Here is a 19,373-nt window from a genome sequence, read left to right on the forward strand (position 1 = left end):
ATATGCAAACAACATGAAACATACAGTATGCAAAGTATAGACTGTAGTGTCACATAGTACAGCTAACATGCATAACAATACTGGTTAAGCAAATCTATGGCACAGTTGAAGCTTAGAACTCACCATCAGATGCTGTACCTGGTTGATCATATGTAATGATGACTATCTGGGACCATGTGAAAAAGGAAATGGCTGCTTACAGTTCCTTTAGCCCAGAATGCATTGCTAGACTGCTATGGAATGTTAAGAAGGACAAAATAGATCAGGTTTAAACTGCTGCTGTCCTGACCACTAGGTGGGGCTGCTAATGTGATTTAGTGTAACATAACAAACCCTATGCTGAAGGCATGACATGGGGAGTTTCGGGTATCTCTGTGCTTGGAGATGATATCATCTCCAAGCACTGGGAGAAGCTTTCCACTACATCTGTGAGTAGTGTGGACTGCGCCGATCTGGGAATAATCCTGACAGGCACCACAGTAAAAAGATATGTCCTGGGTCTGACTCGTTTTGGAACTGTGTTCCAAATCTCAGATCAGACCCAGGATTTAGGTGTAAAAGCAGTATGACTGTCCTACAATGGCACAGTCCACACATTATAGCAAAGCTGTGATGCAGCATAGAAGAGTGTGAGAATGCCAGGACTATATACAGCAAAATGAAAGTATACTGCAGTCTTCTAACAGCTCCCATGAGACTTGTAGTCTGTAAGTGTGAATATCTGTTTATACTGCTTTCTTACTGTATTATCAGCCACAGCTAGTAAATTCAATATTTACAAACATATTGAGAAAGCTAAGATGCTTCAATTTTAAATCTGTTTTATGTTCAAACAAATATTGTAGTGTGAGCTTGTAACTTACTGATGTATTCATTCTAGGATCATGGTTCTATGTTCTTAATTGTACTTATTTTGTTAATATTATTTTACAGAGGCACAGGACTCCAACCAAAGCCCATAATATTCCAAGGGAGAAAACTGATTCTGAATCTTTGCAACTCAATATTAATGATTTCCTGATATTCTCATTCTCATTGGATTGCCCATGTTTTTGAGAAGTTTTGATTGTTGCTTTATTTCCTAAATTATTTAATCAATAAATTTATTGCATAGTAGTAAAATGTGTATTGTCATTAGTTAAGTTAAAGATCTTAATGAATGAGTAAGAAATACAGTGTGAAAAGAAGAATATTCCCAAATGAGCTGTCTATAGCAGCTGTAATGGGGTAGTCTGCCCTATTATATATTATGATCTAGAAATATCCAAGATAAAAAGGAAAAAGGACTGTTTGGGGGAACACTATACAAAAAACAGCTAGTAAAAAATAACTTTTTATCATAGGTTTCTTACATTTTCCTAATTATAGAACATAAAATGTAACTTTTAATTGAGGTATTCTTAAAAAGTAATCTGTATTGTTACTGACAATAAACACACACAAATAGAAAAAACACATATGTGAATACAGTGAATCACTATATTCAGCTGAGGTTTGTACATTGATGTGCCCAAATGGCATTTATACACTGATATGGTCAGAAAAGTATTAGATGGAGTTTGACACTTGTCCATTCACCCAATGTGTATTCAATAATGATGATGGTCAGTGTAACATATTGAGACATAGATGAAATTAGTAATACATATATTCATAATTCTTTAAGTACAATGATTGTCTTCAGTTTGACAGATTGCTAGAACATTTTATATATCTCTCCTTATTTCAGCTCAAAGATATCCTGTATCAGGTGCATCATAGTCATAAATAAATCATTCCATGTTCTTATGAGATAAGCCATTGGCATCGATGATTGTAAGAAAATACAGTTCTAACAACATATATAAATATAAATTTTCCTGTCTTTTTGCACGGAAAACAATACAATATACCATCTTATAAATAAATGGTTTTACTAACAAAATTAATTTAGCCAACATGAAATTTTTAGACAATTATATAAATACATCTCACAGCAAAATAGCTGTTCTTTTGTCTGAAATAGATCATGCATGTTAAACAATTTACAGCTGACACTGATAAAATAGATTGTGCACATAAAGCAAATAGCAGCTAATGCTGTTTATTATTCTCTCTCAGCTGACCATTCTTCCCCTGACAAATCAATCAATAATAGAGCAGGGGTTTGACCAAACACTTTTCTTTCTTTCTATCTCCAATGTTATTAATAATAAAGGTTCATGGCTCCCAATAATAAATGTCATGCATATTATTCTGGTTTAGTGCCAGAAATATGTAAGAGTTTACTAACTTTGGATCTCCCCTTCTCTACTTTTCCCCATCTTACTTAGGGTGAGGAATGAGAGTAAGAGGAGTCCCTGTAGTAAAGGAAGGAAGAAAGAGAGGTATCCAGCGGCAGGGGTCTGTGGTTGTTTACGTCGTTACAATTGCATTGCAGTGTAAAATCATGCCATTCCCTCCTAAGGCGATTTAACCATGTAAGAATGGAAATGCCAGTGTGTAAGGATGTTACCAATATGTCGGGTGATGCAGCTGCTTGATTCCCATATGATGCTGGCAGCCTGGAAGTCCCAGTGTCCTCCGTGTATGTTCCACCAGCAAAATCTAAGTCTGCTAGCAGGGGTGGGTCAGCTGGCCTGGGACACATGTGCGCCCCACGTGGTCCACTCACACTTCTAACGTACGTTACAAAATAAACTTGGTCACAGATTAGAAAGGGAATTATCAGGAAGTTTTGCACTTTGTTGAGCAGCTTAACCACAACCCATACAATTTCACTTTCACGAGCACAATACACCACAAAGTGATTACATTTCTTGACATTACCTTGGATATTGTTGATGGGAACATAGGCCCTCATTCAGAGCCATACGCTCTGAGCAGAGCGCACGCTCTGAATGAGGGCCGGCCTCCATGAAAATGGAGCGTCCTCCTGGACGCTCGTATAGCTGTGGGCCACCACCCACAGGCTATACGAGCGTGCAGTTTGATGGCCGCGATGGTCTTGACCATCGCGACTATCGAAACTGCGAGCCGGAGCCTGCGGTTGAGGTTTTCAACCGCAAGCTCCGGAGTGATTTTGGCTCTATCAGAGCCAAAATCACTCCCACTGACATCACTGACGGGAGGCGTTCCCGTGGGAACTCCCCCATCAGGGAGGCACGCCCCTGCCACGCCTACCAAACGGGGCATGCTGTCAATCAACATCGACAGCATGCCCCCTTTGATCAGACACAACGAGCGAAGGACTTTCCTTCGCTCGTCGCGTCTGGCGCATGCGCACGACGGAGCTCTCTCCGTCGTGCGCATGCTCAGTCCAGAACATCGACCCACTTGCGAGCGGACAGCCGCTTGCGAGTGGGTCTGAATCAGGCCCATAGTCACTTACACCTATCAAAATGAAGTAGACTGTAATAGCTATTTAGATTATACCAACAATTATCAAAAGAGCTGGATCGATAAAATTCCACATGGACAATTGTGCAGGTTGAGACGTAATTACACCAATACTGATAAATTTAATGAACAAGCATTACATTTGATAGGTTCCTTTAAGGTTAAAGTTTAACCAGATGAATTACTTAATACAGCACTCGAGGATACCTTATAGCTAGATAGGTCTGATTTATTACATCCCCCTAATCATAAAAATGGGAGAGTGAATGAGAATAAAGGTAACTTTGAGGGTTCCATGGTTTTTGTTTCCAAACAAAATAGTGCAACATATAAGGTTATAAATATTATAAATAAAAATTTCTCCATCTTGAAACTTGATCTATTTTTAAAGAATAAATTGGATAATACATAAACCAAACAATATGCCTGCGCTCAGCTGCGTAAGTTCAAAACCTATTAGGGTATTGTGGATGAATAAGTAATATAACACTGAGGGTAAAAACAACTGGTATTTATTATTGGAGTCACAGTGCTCTGTGTTTGGTGGCAGTCTAATAGTTGCAGTAATTCAATGATATAAGGTAACTGAATCAAGTTACAGTTTTCTTTTTGAGTGGCCTAATATATATAAGTCAACTTAATTAATAAAAAATCCTTAATTGTGATGGGATGTGGTAACACTGTAGGTTCCTATGGGTGTTGCGCTCTGGAGGGGTGGCATCTCGTACCATCTGGTCCGACAACTTACCCTGTGGTTCCAAAATGCTGTTGATCTTCTCACTGGGTGAAATATCCTGATTTGCTCCTCCTGTTCACTTCTGCCCACATGGAGTGTGTGCCTGGTTACACACTCTAATGGGGTCATGTTGTGAATCACCAGTCACAGAAAGACTACTGTGTCCCACAATCGCTACTGTCACGTGGTCACCAGCCATCTACCACTGTGAACGGCCGCACCCAAATGATGAAGAGACTGAGGATCCGGTGGCGGCAGGAAGGGAGTCCTGCTCTGAGTGTGTGCCTAGTTATACACTCTGCATATGTTGGAACGGGTGATGGTTACTTCTGGGATTGCTCGTGGTATCGCGACTACCTGTAATGGAGTACAAAATGGGTATGCCCCATGGAATTGTGATACTAAGTCCTTGGCTGCACCTTACAGGTGTGTAAAGTTTGTGGTGGGTCAGAAGCAAAGCATCTCACAAGCCTTCCTCAGGGATGTGCTGTTGTACTAAGAGACATGTAACATCACTCCTGATGGGGAGCTGGCGTTACCATGGAAATAATGAAAACAAGTCTTAAAATTGGTTAGAGACTGCGTGTTGGCAGCTGTGGATTAATTACCTACTATATGAAATGACAGGTGGTTCTAACCTTCGTGCTGATTTGCCTTTATGTCAGGATTTGTGACTCTTGATGCAAGGACTTGATAACATAGTGTTAATCAGAGATTCAGTAATAATAAATGATATTATTTTTTAACTGTTACATTTAGTTGGTTTAATGGTGAATAAGGACAGAATATCCTAAGTTAATTAACACTGATGAGTCAGGTGTTAATACACTATTATGTCAATACTATTCTTAGGGGCTCAAGTGTCATGCAGAGTAATGGATATTATTGGTTTATAATGGATTTAACCTCATTGTCTATATTAAGTCCTTTGGGGGTTTGTGTTTTTAATGAGAAGATCCATCTTAGCTCTTACTTAGCTAATTTCCTGGCGAAATACCCTCCCTCCAGTTTTACTTGAATTGGATGATACACCTATTGTTGTTTTTAAGAAGGCAGATACTGTAGCCTACAAACACATTGGTAAGGAGCTATTTTATATACAAAGGAGAACAGAATAGTTTGATCGCTCCGTCAAACTAGCTCAGTGCTAAACCCTGCAGTTGCTTTAATGCAGCCATATCTGTCACCAAAGAATGTGTCCTCTTTTATTATAGGACAACGTTTTCATATTGAGTCTTTCTTGAACTGTGAGTCAGATTTTGTGATAAATGTACTCTCCTGCCCGTGCAAGAAACAAAACTTTGGGTGCACTATTAGAAAATGTAAAAGTCGGTTCCTAGAACATCACAGGAAAATTATTAGTGGTATATTGAAACATAGCATCCCTTGTCATTTTGCACAAGTTTGCCACTCTAACCCAGAAATGCTCACTGCAACTATAATTGAGCAAATTCCATGCACACAATGAGGGGGCGATTGGTATAACAGACTTTGTGCTAGAGAGACAAACTAGATTCATTCACTTCTTACTCAGTTCCCTGAGGGTCTTAATGAGAATGTAGAATTAGATTTGTATATGTGTTTTGTTTATAATGATCTACTGCTTGTAATCTATGCATTTAGGGCCTGATTCAGAGCCACTCGTAAGCGGCCGCTCGTTCATTCCGAGCGATGTTTACCCAACTGCGCATGCGTACGGATCGTAATATACATGCACGAACCAGTCAGTGCCTCCGAAAATCGTTTGTTCGCTAAATAGCGAATGCCTGCTATTTTGAGTGACAGGAGGAGGCGTATGTGGGACGGGTGGTAACAGGGGAAGGTGCTTGAAAACGGGGAGTGGAGATCCAAATGCAGGCGTGCTTAAAGGTCAAAACAGGCATTTTATGCGTGTGCATAATTAATACAGCAGCGTCATTGACGACGTCACTGGGATATTTTATAGTCAGAACTGCTCGCAAGATTGTGGTAGGAAAAACCAACCACAAGAATAGCGAGCAGTTCATACGCTGGCCGATGTACTCAATTAATCTAATAAATAGCGGACATGACGTAGGATGCGAGTGGCCAGGGGGCGTAGTTATCCAAAAAGCGACCGCAAGTTTTGTTCGCTCGTTCAGACATAGAGGCGTGAACAGACCGCAAAGAGCGAACGGTTCATTTGAATAGCCACCCCTTTTTGCTGAACGAACGACCGCAAATAGCGTCCGGCTCTGAATGAGGTCCTTAGTATGTTAGAAAATGTTCTATTTGATATAGCATATTATATTTTGTCAAGGTTTATTTATTATATTTTTTATCCATATATTTACATCTGACGGGTGATGATTAGGGTTATCTCATTTTATTGTTATATTTATATTTTGTATTTTTCATTTCTTGTTTTTGATAATAAGGTTTCTCTTCCTTTGAATGTGATTCTGCCATTCATGTTCATTAGCTTTATTATTTCTATCACTTTTATTATTATTGTTTGTAGGTTGTTTATCATTTATTTGCTTCATTATGTACATTTTAGATTAAATATGGGGGGTGTAAGGGGAATGGAAAACGACTAGAACACTGGCACAATGAACTTATGTAGAAAAATACAGAAAAAAGATAAATCATGGATATACTGCTGTGATAAGTAATAAATATGAGATAATTAATATGATAGGTTCACAGAAGTGCTCCCATGAGAGTATATGGAGTATATATTGGTTAATGGAAAGAGAAAAAACTACTTTCCTAGGTGGGGCACTAATCTATCATAAATAATACTAAATAATATGTAATATGATACAACTAAAACTTAACTTTTAATATAAGTATATAAAATATTTGTAGAGTAGGGTACTCACATGAAATGCCACAATAACACAACACATAAACATATGGTGACAAGAATAAGTGTTATCTTATGCTGAAAAGATGTTCTGGGTTCTATAGGGTAGAAAAAAAATACACTTAAGTTAGACCTTATTGACATAAATTGCACCTATAAGATGATACATGTGTAAATCATCATAAGTTGAATGATCAGGACTGAATAGCTTCCTGTCTAGATAAAAGTGATGTAGATAACACTGTGTACAAGTTATCACTTAATCATACCATTTTAGACATTGGGTTCAAACATGTTCTAAAAATAACACATGTGATAATTATCATTCACAATATTAATTAGCTTAGGAAAAACTGCCAAACATGATATAGAAAAAATTATAGATAGTTCAATCATTCGATAGTGGTGAAAAATTCCTCCACCATCCCTGGCGATAGTCACATCGGCAACATTAATACAGAAATAAACCAATGAGTCTGAGCAATATAACAGAGTGTGCATCAAACTTAAGGTACCTGGTACAATCAGTAGATCAGGCAGTTTGTAATTGCCTACATCATGTGTGCTACTGAGTACAAGGGGCAATTGCACAGCATACAGAAGGATTCCCTATATACAGTACATATGATCATGCTGAGGAATAGTTGGCATTGAACAGGGATTCATAGGTGAAAAAAAGAGCATATGTTGTAGTATTCCTCATATAGAAGTAGGTGCTGCCATGTCTCCTAATGATAAAACAGTAATGTATGAATTGAATCTGGAGTCTCTGGCATAAAAAAATGGCAGAGAGTTATAAGGGCTGTAGCCATTTGTACTATGTAGTCTGTCTATAGAATAGAGATCAGTATGATCAGAATGTTCTATAGAAGGATGGACAAAAATATGGATTACTCCTATGAACCTCTAATAGACAAAAAGCTATCACAGACATAAACCAATGAATCTGGTGAATTTTAGCAGTGTTTCCTTCGAACTTAAAGTACCTGGTACAATCAATAGAGTAGGCAGTTTGTAAATTATTGCTTACATCAGGTATGCTGCAGAATACAGGGAGCAAGTGTACAGCATACAGAAGAATTCCCTATATACATATGATCATGTAGAAAAATAGCTTTGAACATGGATTCACAGGTCAAAATAAAGTGAGCACTTGTAATATTCCTCACATAGAAGTAGGTGCTGCCATGTCTCCTAATGATAAAACAGTACTGCATAAATTAAATCTGGAGTCTTTGGCATAAAGAATGACAGTGAGGTATAAGGGTTGTAACCCTGTGTACTATGTTGTCTGTCTATAGAATAGAGAGCAGTATGATTAGAATGTACTATAAAAGGAATGACAAAGATATAGATTACTTCTATAAACCTCACATAAAAAAGTGGCTGCTGAACATCATGTGTAAATTATAGTGAATGATGTGTGAGCTGACATTAAATGAGTATTAGGAAAGTAAAAGAAAATGGAAATTGGCATCTGCTGTTGGATCGTCCTAAAAACATCCATCTGTTAAAATGTATTGCAGACAGAAAGTTTTGAGTCCGAGGATCAATCAGAGTGACATAAAAAGGGGAAGGTAAAGAACTGAGTAAGGATTCTACTGCCGAGAGTGTTTGCAAGGACAGTGAACTAAGGGTGAGCAAGCTAAAACCCAGTCCCTACCCCCAGATAAGAAACAGGGACCAGAGCAATGTGTGAGGTTCTGTGTCCACAGGCTGTCTGTTTCAAGTGCAGTGCAGACTGTGTCTTTGGAGTGGGAACAAAACAATGCCTGTGAGAAAGGAAAATACCTTGAAGCTGCTGGATGCTGAGTGATAGTGTGCAGGTGGTCGTGGCTGTGCCTACAGCCCCTCCTGTTCAGTCGTAGATTTTACCACACATGGGGCTTTGTCACTGAGTGCCTATAAAGGCTAATGAGTATTCTCTGACATTTATACTGGGAATAACCAATAGGAGACAGTTATGTTATCGGTCCCGCTGTCCAATCACTGTTAGATTGTCAATATGTGGGTGGGGCAGTCAGTCTACCAGTCTATTGCCTTCAGCTTCAGGTGTAGTCTCTCGAGTATGCCTTTATCTTTATCACTGTAAGCCTTTGGGATAACTGAAATGCAGTAGACAGTGCTCAGATGTGACCAACATATCCTGTGTGTGTAACTCAATCTACATAGTATCTGGAATGGCAAACTACATCCCTGCACCTTTTTCTCTCGAAAGTTCACCTCAGCCGAGAAGTACTACGACATTGGGAATCGTGAGCATTTGGCTTTCAAATGGGCATCTACCTCACTTACTTACGATGTTCTTCCAGGGAGTTGGAGTAAATCAGGATGTCGTCAACGTAGACTACTACAAATAGCAAAAGATATTCTCTCAATACATCGTTGATAAAGTCCTGGAAGACAGCTGGGGCTTTGGATAGGCCAAATGGCATCAATAGGTATTTATAGTGTCCATCTTCCTTTCCTCACCTTGTCTGATGCAAACCAGATTATGTGCCCCTCTGAAATCTATCTTGGTGAAGATGGAGGCCTCCTGGAGCTGATCAAACAAGATGGAAATCAGAGGCAGTGGGTATGAATTCTTCACTGTGATATTGTTTAGACCTCAGAAGTCTATGCATGGTCGTAGGGAACCATCTTTTTTCTGCACAAAAAAGAAGCCCCCTCCAACCAGCAATTTGAAAGGTCGAATAAAGCCTTTCTCCAAGGCCTCCTGGATATATTCCTCCTTCACTTTTCTCTCCAGAAGGGTCAGTGCATAAAGTATACCTTTGGGAAGCCTTGCTCTGGGCAGAAAGTCAATAGAGCAGTCATAGGAGCGATGAGGCGGCAGGATATCCACCTTCTTCTTAGAAAAAGCTTCTGCCAAATCTTGATATGGAGCTGAAATCTTGGAGGCCAATTCAGGCTGGACAGCAGCAACCAGACAGAGAGGGATTGTGATGCAGGTAGAAGAGCAGGTGTCACACCATTGAAGAATCTCTTTAGTGTGCCAATGGATTACAGGGTTATGTCTCCAGAGCAAAGGGAGACCTAGGACCAAAGGTGCCTGCGGACACTGGAGTAACAGGAATGTAATTTCTTCAGAGTGTAGGGCATCATTGGACAGACGAGTGGAAGGAGTTTGGGATACAATGGCTATCCTAGATCATTCTTCACCATTAAGTCTGACCACAGAGAGAGGTTGCTTTAGAGGTTGGGCTGCCAGCCTCAAGGTGTGAAAGAAGGTGATGTCCATGAAATTTCCTGCTGCTCCACTATCTAGGAAGGCCAAGACAGAAGCTTGATGATCCTTCCCTTGGATAATAGTGGATATCAGGACAAAATTAGTGGGAGAGACCAATGCAAAGCCTTTTCTCGATTTCACAGGACAATTTGAGGCTATATGCCCCTTCTCTCCAAAATATAGGCAGAAGCCTAGAGAGCATCTTATCCATCTCTCTACGGCAGAGAGACAGTATGCACCCAACTGAATTGGTTCTCCTGAATCGGGTGGAGTAACCCAAACTGGTAATTGAGTAGCAGGTGTAGGAAGCTCCTTCTCCAGTCTCCATTCTTGGACACGGCAGTCTATGTGAACTGCTAGATGCATGACGTCATCCAATGTCTCTTGAACAGAATGTTGTACCAGGATAGCTTTAATCCAACCTGATAGACTAAGTCGGAACTGACTCCAAAGTGCTGGGTCATTCAACCAGAGTCAATCAACCACTTGTGGAATTCCATGCAGTAGTCCACTGCAGCTTTCTGGCCCTGTACTAGGGATCAAAGTTTTGATGCGGCCAATGCCACCTTGTCCGGATCATCATTGAGAAGGCCTAAGGAAGTGAAGAAGGCTTCTACTGACTGGAGAGCACAGTTTGCAGAAGCTAGACTGAAGTCCCAGGTCTGGGGGTCACGCAGAAGCATGGAGATAACAATCGACTTGTTGAGTCTCTGATCCTGACGACACAGGCTGAAGCCGAAAATAGAGCTTGCAACTTTCACGGAAATTCAGGAAGTCCTTCCGATTTCCACAGATGTGGTCTGGCAAAATAAATTTGGGCTCGAGAGGGCGAGCCAGAGCTGGAGTTGCTTGTATTTCCTCGACATGGAGAGAAAGTTCCTGGACTTTCTGGGTCATGACCTGGATCTGTGACGCAAGAATTTGGGCTGGATTCTGACCGGGTTTCATGGTTAATACTGCAGCTCTGTGATTATTTTTTTAGGTCCGGTAATAATGTAATGATTCCAGAAGGGAATCAATGCCAATGACTGAAGAGCAGAGGATTAGGTAAGGAGATAGGTTGGGGGTACTCCTTATGGACTGGTGATGATAACAACTGTAAGTAATAGGATAGTCCAGCTACAGCCCTGAGGGCTGGAGTACTTGGCTAGTGGTGGCTGTTTTGCCTTTAAGGCTTTTGAGGTGTTGCAACCTTGAGAACTAGCAATTCTTGGCAAGAGGCAGCCTCTGGGCTGAAAAGAATGTGGCTTTGGCCATGTAGCAGCCTTGAGGGCTTTTAAACCTTGGTGAGAGGCAGCCCCTGGGCTGAATTGAATGTGACTTTGGCCATGCAAGAGGCAGCCTCTTGGCTGAATAGGATGTGGCTTTGGCCATGTAGTAGCCTTGAGGGCTGGTAAGCCTTGGTGAGAAGCAGCCCCTGGGATGACTGTGCTGAATTGAATGTGGCTTTAGCCATGTAGCAGCCTTGAGGGCTGGTAGGCCTTGGCTGGTAGACTGTCATTGGTGCGCTATATTGCACACTAAGGATGCTGAGATGTGACCTATGTCGCCGGGTTGACACAGGCATTGGTGTACTGGTTTGTGCACTAGGGATTCTGGGGTTCAGCCTATGTTGCTGAGTTGACACAGGCATTGGTGCCTGTGTCATCTATGCCAATGAGATGACACAAATGGCTGGGAGCAGGAATGCACAACATGCCACCTCGATGATACAAGCAGCAAACAGCAGATGTTGTGCAGACCGTGCAACCTGGATGATACAAACAGCAGACAAAAAAAAGCAAACAGTAGAACTGGAACTCAACTGATGAAACAGGAGAATGGCCACAACCAGAAACACATAGGAAATGCTATCACCAGCAGAGTGTGAAGGACTGGCTGCAATTTAACAGATACTAGGTCAAATCAGAGCAAGAACTGCAAGTCTCCCTAATGACAGACTCCTGCACCTGGTCTGTGCACACAGACAAGAGAATCAATTAGGGTGCAGCTGACTCTGCACAGACAGATAGTAATACTGAATACATGAGATCAGCACACAGACAGACAGGAATTGATGCAGTGTCCCAGCAACAACCAAGACTGGGAATTGCAACCAAAATGATCTGCTAACTGCAGATCCTAACAGGACTTTAGCAAATTTCTCATTTAAGTACATGTTTTCAGTATTTACAACATTAATGAGACCTAATAATACATTTCTTATATTAAAAGCTATTCATTTTAGAAGTCCTGGTTTGGAAGTTAGAGTCACTTCCCTATCTTTGTATGTTACTGTGGCATTTAATGCTGACAATAAATCTGCCTCTAAAAGATTAAGTGGGCAGTCATTGGAGAGTAAAAACTGCATCTCTAATGTTACACCATTATTTACAGTAATTTGCAATGGCTTTGTCTTTTGTAAATACTGTACTTGATCATCCAGGCCAGTGGCTGGGACTACAGAGGAGGTCAAAAGTTCTGATGAGATTAATTTGGACTTAATAACACTTTTAGCAGCCACAGATGGATGCAGTATATTGTGGGCCACTGGGACTGGTTACATTGGGAAGTATGTGACTCTGGGGGCTATCTTCCTATGTTTGTCTATGTGTTCTGCACTGGATTAACTGAGAAGAGGGCAGTGAAAATACAAACCATTCTACATATAAGTCTGCAATCTTTGACTAATTTTAAGATTAGATAACATTGTAGCAAAAGGTGATGCTGTTAGTCTATTTTTTAAAAACATGCACCAATATTTTGCCCAAATGGCACTAACTGTTGTCACTTTCCTGATGATTGCACAACATAAATAGACTATGGTGCTAATTTAGCCTTCTCTTGCTTGTCCTGTCTGTCTTTCTCATTATTTTATAGACAGTACATTGTCTATCAGTCCAATAATGAAAACCTTTATAATCACATCTCCAGCATTTTGTAACATTGCTGTTGGTAATCAGTGACAGATTGATTACGTCCTTATAATACCTCAATCAAACAACTTTTATACATATTTATGTATTTTGCTAAAACAAAAGCCAATAGCAAAAAAATAAAAAAAATAATTTTGATTTGCAAATGTCACTAACTTACATAGCAGGTCAAATTCTTAAAATAAAAACTGCCTGTTTAGCATTTAAATGATGATCACTAAGCCTCTTAAAAATTAGGCATATAAAAGGCTAACTAAAACAAGAACAATTATGTCATACCTTCAAATATTCAAATTTCTCACAAACATCACATTTTGATGTTATTGAACATACACATTAATTTATGTATCTTCCACATCAACTACTTCTTAAACCTACTAATCCACATTCATATCTTCTTTTTACATTTAAAATCATAAACAATTTAGCTCTCTCAACAATTTAACTTGAGGACATTCACACTTCCATGTATTTTTCTTACAGGTATCTATGCATTTTTATCTACATCCCAACTTCTGGCATCTTTTTGGGGTTCAGTATATGATACCTTTAGTCTACAAACTCTACAATTTACAGCACCACAATTCCAAATCATCACATGCTTAACAATCTCTATTGGGGCATAACTATTTATTTTTAGCAATATCATTTTTAACTGAACAATTTGGACCTACTGTGTATACACATGTCTCTTCAAAATAATCCTTAAAGGTATACAATTAATCTCTTATTCCATTTTTTGTGACTCTTTAGCTAACAATATCTGTTCTGACACTTTTATTTAATTAAAAAGTTTGCCTTCATGTTTGTTACTGTTTATGCAGGGGCCATATGACTTATGCATCTGCTGTAATTTAATCGGATCAAGTGTGCCATCTCTGTGAATGCCAGCCTTTTTTTTTTAAAGTTTGGACATTCCTTCTGTCACCCCAGGACTTAAAACTATGCGCATAATATCCATGTGGGTCTGACAGTCAGACAGGTGCTTACTGTGCATATTACCCTTATCTGTGGGTTAACAAAACCCTGTTCTGTGGGTGTACTAAAACCCTGTTCTGTGGGTTTATTAAAACCCTGTTCTGTTTTTTCTGTTACTAAGGGGGGAACCTCAGTAGATCTGGGCACACTATGACCATACCTTTGGGATGTAGATTGACTGGTAAATTAGTTATAAACAAATCACAAAATTATCCTACTCTTGTCTGGAGATAATCTCCATCAATATGGCAATCTACCAAAAGACAAAAGGCACTTCTACATTGTTTATTCTATCTGTGGAAGTAAAAAGATCATAAGGTGTATAAAGGGACAATACTCATACCAACCAAAGAAACCAATTATCAAATTGGTAAATAACAGTAACACATATGCATTTCTCATATTGAAATCTTCAAGGAATATAATCTATATAATTTTTTAAAGGTTCATTAGACATGTCATTTCACAAAAAAAACAAAACAAAAAACTAAGAGTCTGAGACACATAGATATCTTTACCTGAACCCTTAGGCAGACACAGGAACTCCACAAAACAGTGGGGTCTAGCTTGAGCATAAAACTACTCATCCCGGGGTTTTAGTCAGAATCCACTGTACTGGTCACTCCCATCATGTCTGTCCTTGGACCATTGATAGGAATCTTGGTGATGACCTCCAAGTTTGATAGATCTATAGCAGAATCTTCAACTGTCTATTACTGGGCAGAGCTCATTATATGTGTGTCAGAACCCTTGGTTGGGAAATCCCTTAGTTTATCATCTAATATTGACAGGAATAACACTCAGATCAAGCAAGTCAGAGTCCAGGATTCTCTGTTATATTAGAAAGAAGATACACAGATTTTATAGGCATGCTTAAACAAAGGATGTTCTCAAAGTGTAACTTGTACATGTATCAGAAAGTACAAACATTCACTTGTCCCTGAAACTTAATTACTGAGAACACATAAATCACCCCTTATTTCTCATTATTCATTTTCTATCTCAGGAAGGGAGGCTAGCATACATGGGAGTCTATTCATGTCATTATCTATCTGAACATTTTGACCATCTGCGCATTCCAAGACACATTGAAGGTTAGCAGAAACCCTTCTCTACAATATTTAGTATTTTGAAGTTATGAATACTTTAAAGGTACAGGCCATCTTATTACAAAATAAATATCAGATTTCTCAAGCCTGAAAGTCAATTTAATTTCCTTCTGCAGAAGAATTTTCATAAGGTCATCACCCCTGACTCCTAGTTAGACTTGTACCAAGCCAACTGCTTTGAGTCCATTCTGAGAGCTGTCATGCACTTTGAAGAAATGTCTCGCGACCGATGTAATGTTCTTCATTTTTGTAATTTTTGTGAGCGTATTACAGATGTTTCCTACGTGCTCTAATACTCTTTGTTTCAGAGTATGTGTGGTAATTCTTACATGCCTTAAACTGCAAGGGCATTCAAGACAGTAGACCACTCCCATCACATTGCAATTAAATAATTGCTAGATTTTGATTGTGTTACCAAATTTGTCTGTGACACCCTCTACATGAGAAAGTGCCCTTGCTTTTTAATTGTTTTTTGATACTTCTTTGAAAGTGACTCTGTATTAGGTTGTCATGGAGATTTGTTGCTCATCACCAGCTGAAAGAAGGTTGTGGGTCCAGAGTATCCTTCAGGTCTTGGTCCATTAGGAGGATATGCCAGTGTCTTTTGACAATGGTCTGTAAATTCTGCAACTCTATGCAAAAAATCACCACAAACCTTATTTTGTTCTGCTTCTCGCTCTTATTAAAGTTGTGGTTATTGGGGAATATTAATTGTTCCCTATTGACATGGGAAACATAATGTATTGCCCTTTTTATGGTTCTTTTGCTATAATCCTCTTTTGCTATAACCCCTAGTCAATCTGTTAGTGAGTTCAATGCTCTTGGTTTTCTAAGTGTCATCATCAGAGCAGTTATGGTAGAGTCTGAGGAACTCCCCATTGGGGATATTTTTTCAAAATTGTTGGAAAAGGGGAGCTGTCATTATGAAGTAGGCCATTTGTAGTTGTCTTTTTTCTGAAAATCTATGTTGCAATGCTAACATTCAAATCTTTCAGGATCTTTAGGTCAAGAAAAGAGACTACTTCTCTGCTCATGCAGTATGTGAGCCTTATGCTGAGGTTATTTTTTGAGTAGGATTATTAAATCAATTAGGTCTTGTTCTATGCCTTGCCATATCAATTAGATATCATCAATGTAGCGTTACCACAAAATTATATAGTTGGTGAATCCCTCATTGGTGTCACAGAAGACAAATTGTCTCTCCCACCACCCAAGGAACAGGTTAGCATATGTGGGTGTGCAAGCTGCACCTATCATTGTTCCTTGGGTCTGTAGATAGAACTTGTCACCAAATGTGAAGTAATTACGATGGAGTATAAATTCCAAAAGTTCAAGCAGAAAGGCATGGAAGTCATCCATCACCTCAGATTGGAGAAATGAGCTGACTGCTTTCAGGCCATCATGATGATTTATGCTGGTATAAAGGGCCTGTACCTCCAATGTTACCAGTATATGATTCTTCTCTAGTATTACACCATGAAGTTTCCTCAGCACATTCGACATGTCTTGGAGGTATGATGGTAAGCTGGTAACATGGTGTCTTAGATGTTCATCTACAAATATGCTTGTTTGTTCTAGCAGTCCTCCAATGCCTGATACAATCGGTATACCAGGTGGTCTGGTCAGGTCATTATGCACCTTAGGTAGTATATAGAAGGTTGGGGTCTTGGGGTGATCCACTTTAAAGAATTCTCTTTCATGCTTTGCTTATATATAGTTGGCTTCCGCCATTCTGGTGTATAAATAGGCAAAGGTCTTTTTAGGTTTAAAGAGCAGTTGTTTGTAGCATAACAGGTCTCCTAATTGTCATTGTACCTTAGCCAGTTATAAGTCCTTAGGCCAGATGACTGCATTGCCTCCCATGTCAGAGGGTTTATAAATGACATCCTCCTACTCCTTTAATTCAAGAAATGCCATCTTGTCATCTGCAGTGAGGTTATTATTGATGTCATGTAATTGTCTTGAGGTTGTATAGAAGGAGTTCATGTCCTTGGATACTAATTCCATGAAGATTTTAACTTCTGAACAGATGGCCTCATTGGGAATGAATGTGGACTTCTTTTTGCATATTGCTCTTCTCTTATTTGTAATGATATTTGTATCTTCCTCTCCCTGGGTCATGAGTTCCATAAGTGCTGCTAAAGCCTATTGTTCCTCTTCAGTGTAAAATAATCCATTGGATTCTGTTGAATATGTGCTCATAATATTATAGTGGAATTTGCTTTATTTGCAAAGAATTTCTTTAAAAGCAGTTTTCTGCCAAATAGTCTAAGGTCCTTCTCCCAATCAAACCTTTGAAAAGGGCATGTTGGGGAAAACAATAGTCCTTTACTCAGGATATCTTTTTGTGTATCTGAGAGAGTTTTGGTAGAGAGATTCATTATTTTGAGGTTGTCCATATTTGTCAACATTTATTTTGGTTCTGCTGGGATTGTCATATCAGTAGTTTGGGGTCTCAGTTTTTTCTTCTAACTGTCTGAAATTTCTACTTTCTGTCTGCAATACATTGTAACAGATGGATGTTTATAGGATGGCCCAAAACCATATGCCAATTTCCTTTCTTATTTACTTTCTTAATATCAATTTAAAGTCTGCTCACACATCATTCACTTTAATTTACACATGATATGCAGCAGCCACTTTTTATGTGAGGTTTATAGGAGTAATCTATATCTTTGTCCTTCCTATTATAGTACATTCTGACTATACTGCTCTCTATTCTATAGGCAGACAACATAGTACACATGGCTACAGACTTTATACCTCACTGTAATTCTTTATGCCAAAGACTCCAGATTTAAATTATGCAGTACTGTTTTATCTTTAGGAGACATGGCATCACCTACTTATATATGAAGAATATTACAAGTGCTCACTTTATTTTGACCTATGAATCCCTGTTCAATGCTATTTTTCTACATGATCATATGTATATAGGGAATTCTTCTGTATGCTGTTCACCCGCTCCCTGTATTCTGCAGCATACATGCTGTAGGCAATAATTATCAAACTGCCTACTCTACTGATTGTACCAGGTATGTTAAGTTTGAAGCACACACTGCTAAAATTCACCAGATTCATTGGTTTATGTCTGTGACAGTCTTTTGTCTTTTAGAGGTTCATAAGAGTAATCCATATTTTTGTCCCTCCTTCTATAGAACATTTTGATTATACTGATCTCTATTCTATAGACAGACTAAATAGTTCAGATGGCTAAAGCCCTTATAACTCTCTGCCATCTTTTATGCTAGAGACTCCAGATTCAATTCATGAATTACTGCTTTATCATTAGGAGACATGTCAGCACCTACTTCAATATTAGGAATACTACAACATATGCTTATTTTTTTGACCTGTGAATCCCAGATCAATGCTAACTATTCCTTAGTGTGATCATATTAAGGTAAAAAAAGATAATATTATTTAGTTGGCGCTTCTGGTCAAAAATAAAGTGTGCTTACTGACAAAAAATCAATTTACAAGACACTTAGTATTGAAAACATTACCCTATAATATAGGGACAAAAATCTATTTAGATTAAAACTAGTGACAAAGAAAAATAATTAAAACATTGAGTAAATAAAAATACAAAAATAAATTTAATTTGGGGTACAGTCCCGAATCAGCCTCTCACCATCTGTAGGTGCTACGGTGGGCTAGAGCTTAGTTAGCATGAGGTCCCAGGCTTACCAGCTCAGCACCACCACAGGGAGCATATAAATCCAGAGGTACTGTGTTGTCGATGTCCCCTTTGGTCTCACATGCAGTGCGATGCAACGTGTTTCAAATCAAGTGATCCTTCCTCAGGTAGAAAAAAACATGGCTTAAATTCTTGTCCAAATGTTCCTATTGGCACACCAGATTCCACTCAAGTCACTTCAGGTGTTTGTCTCCGCTGCTTCTGGAAAGAATTGAAGTTACATGTGTTCCAAACACCAGAACCGGAAGTCCGTGCATGTCAACCTGCGGCCATCTTTAAGTGGTGCATTCCAAACTTAAAATCGGAAGTACAAACATGTCCTTGCACATACAGCACTCTATTATCCTTTTTAATAATAGTGGCCATTTATCCAAATATCGGCAGTCATTTTTTCGGAGTCTTAATTCCTTTTAGGTAGCCATCATTAGAGGGTCTTCACACTAAATATATATAATTCTGTGATTTCCACCAGCCATCATTAGAGGGTCTTCACACTAAATA

Source organism: Taudactylus pleione, unplaced genomic scaffold (genome assembly GCF_031769625.1).
Source record: "Taudactylus pleione unplaced genomic scaffold, aTauple2 ptg000151l, whole genome shotgun sequence".
Lineage (NCBI taxonomy): Eukaryota > Metazoa > Chordata > Amphibia > Anura > Myobatrachidae > Taudactylus > Taudactylus pleione.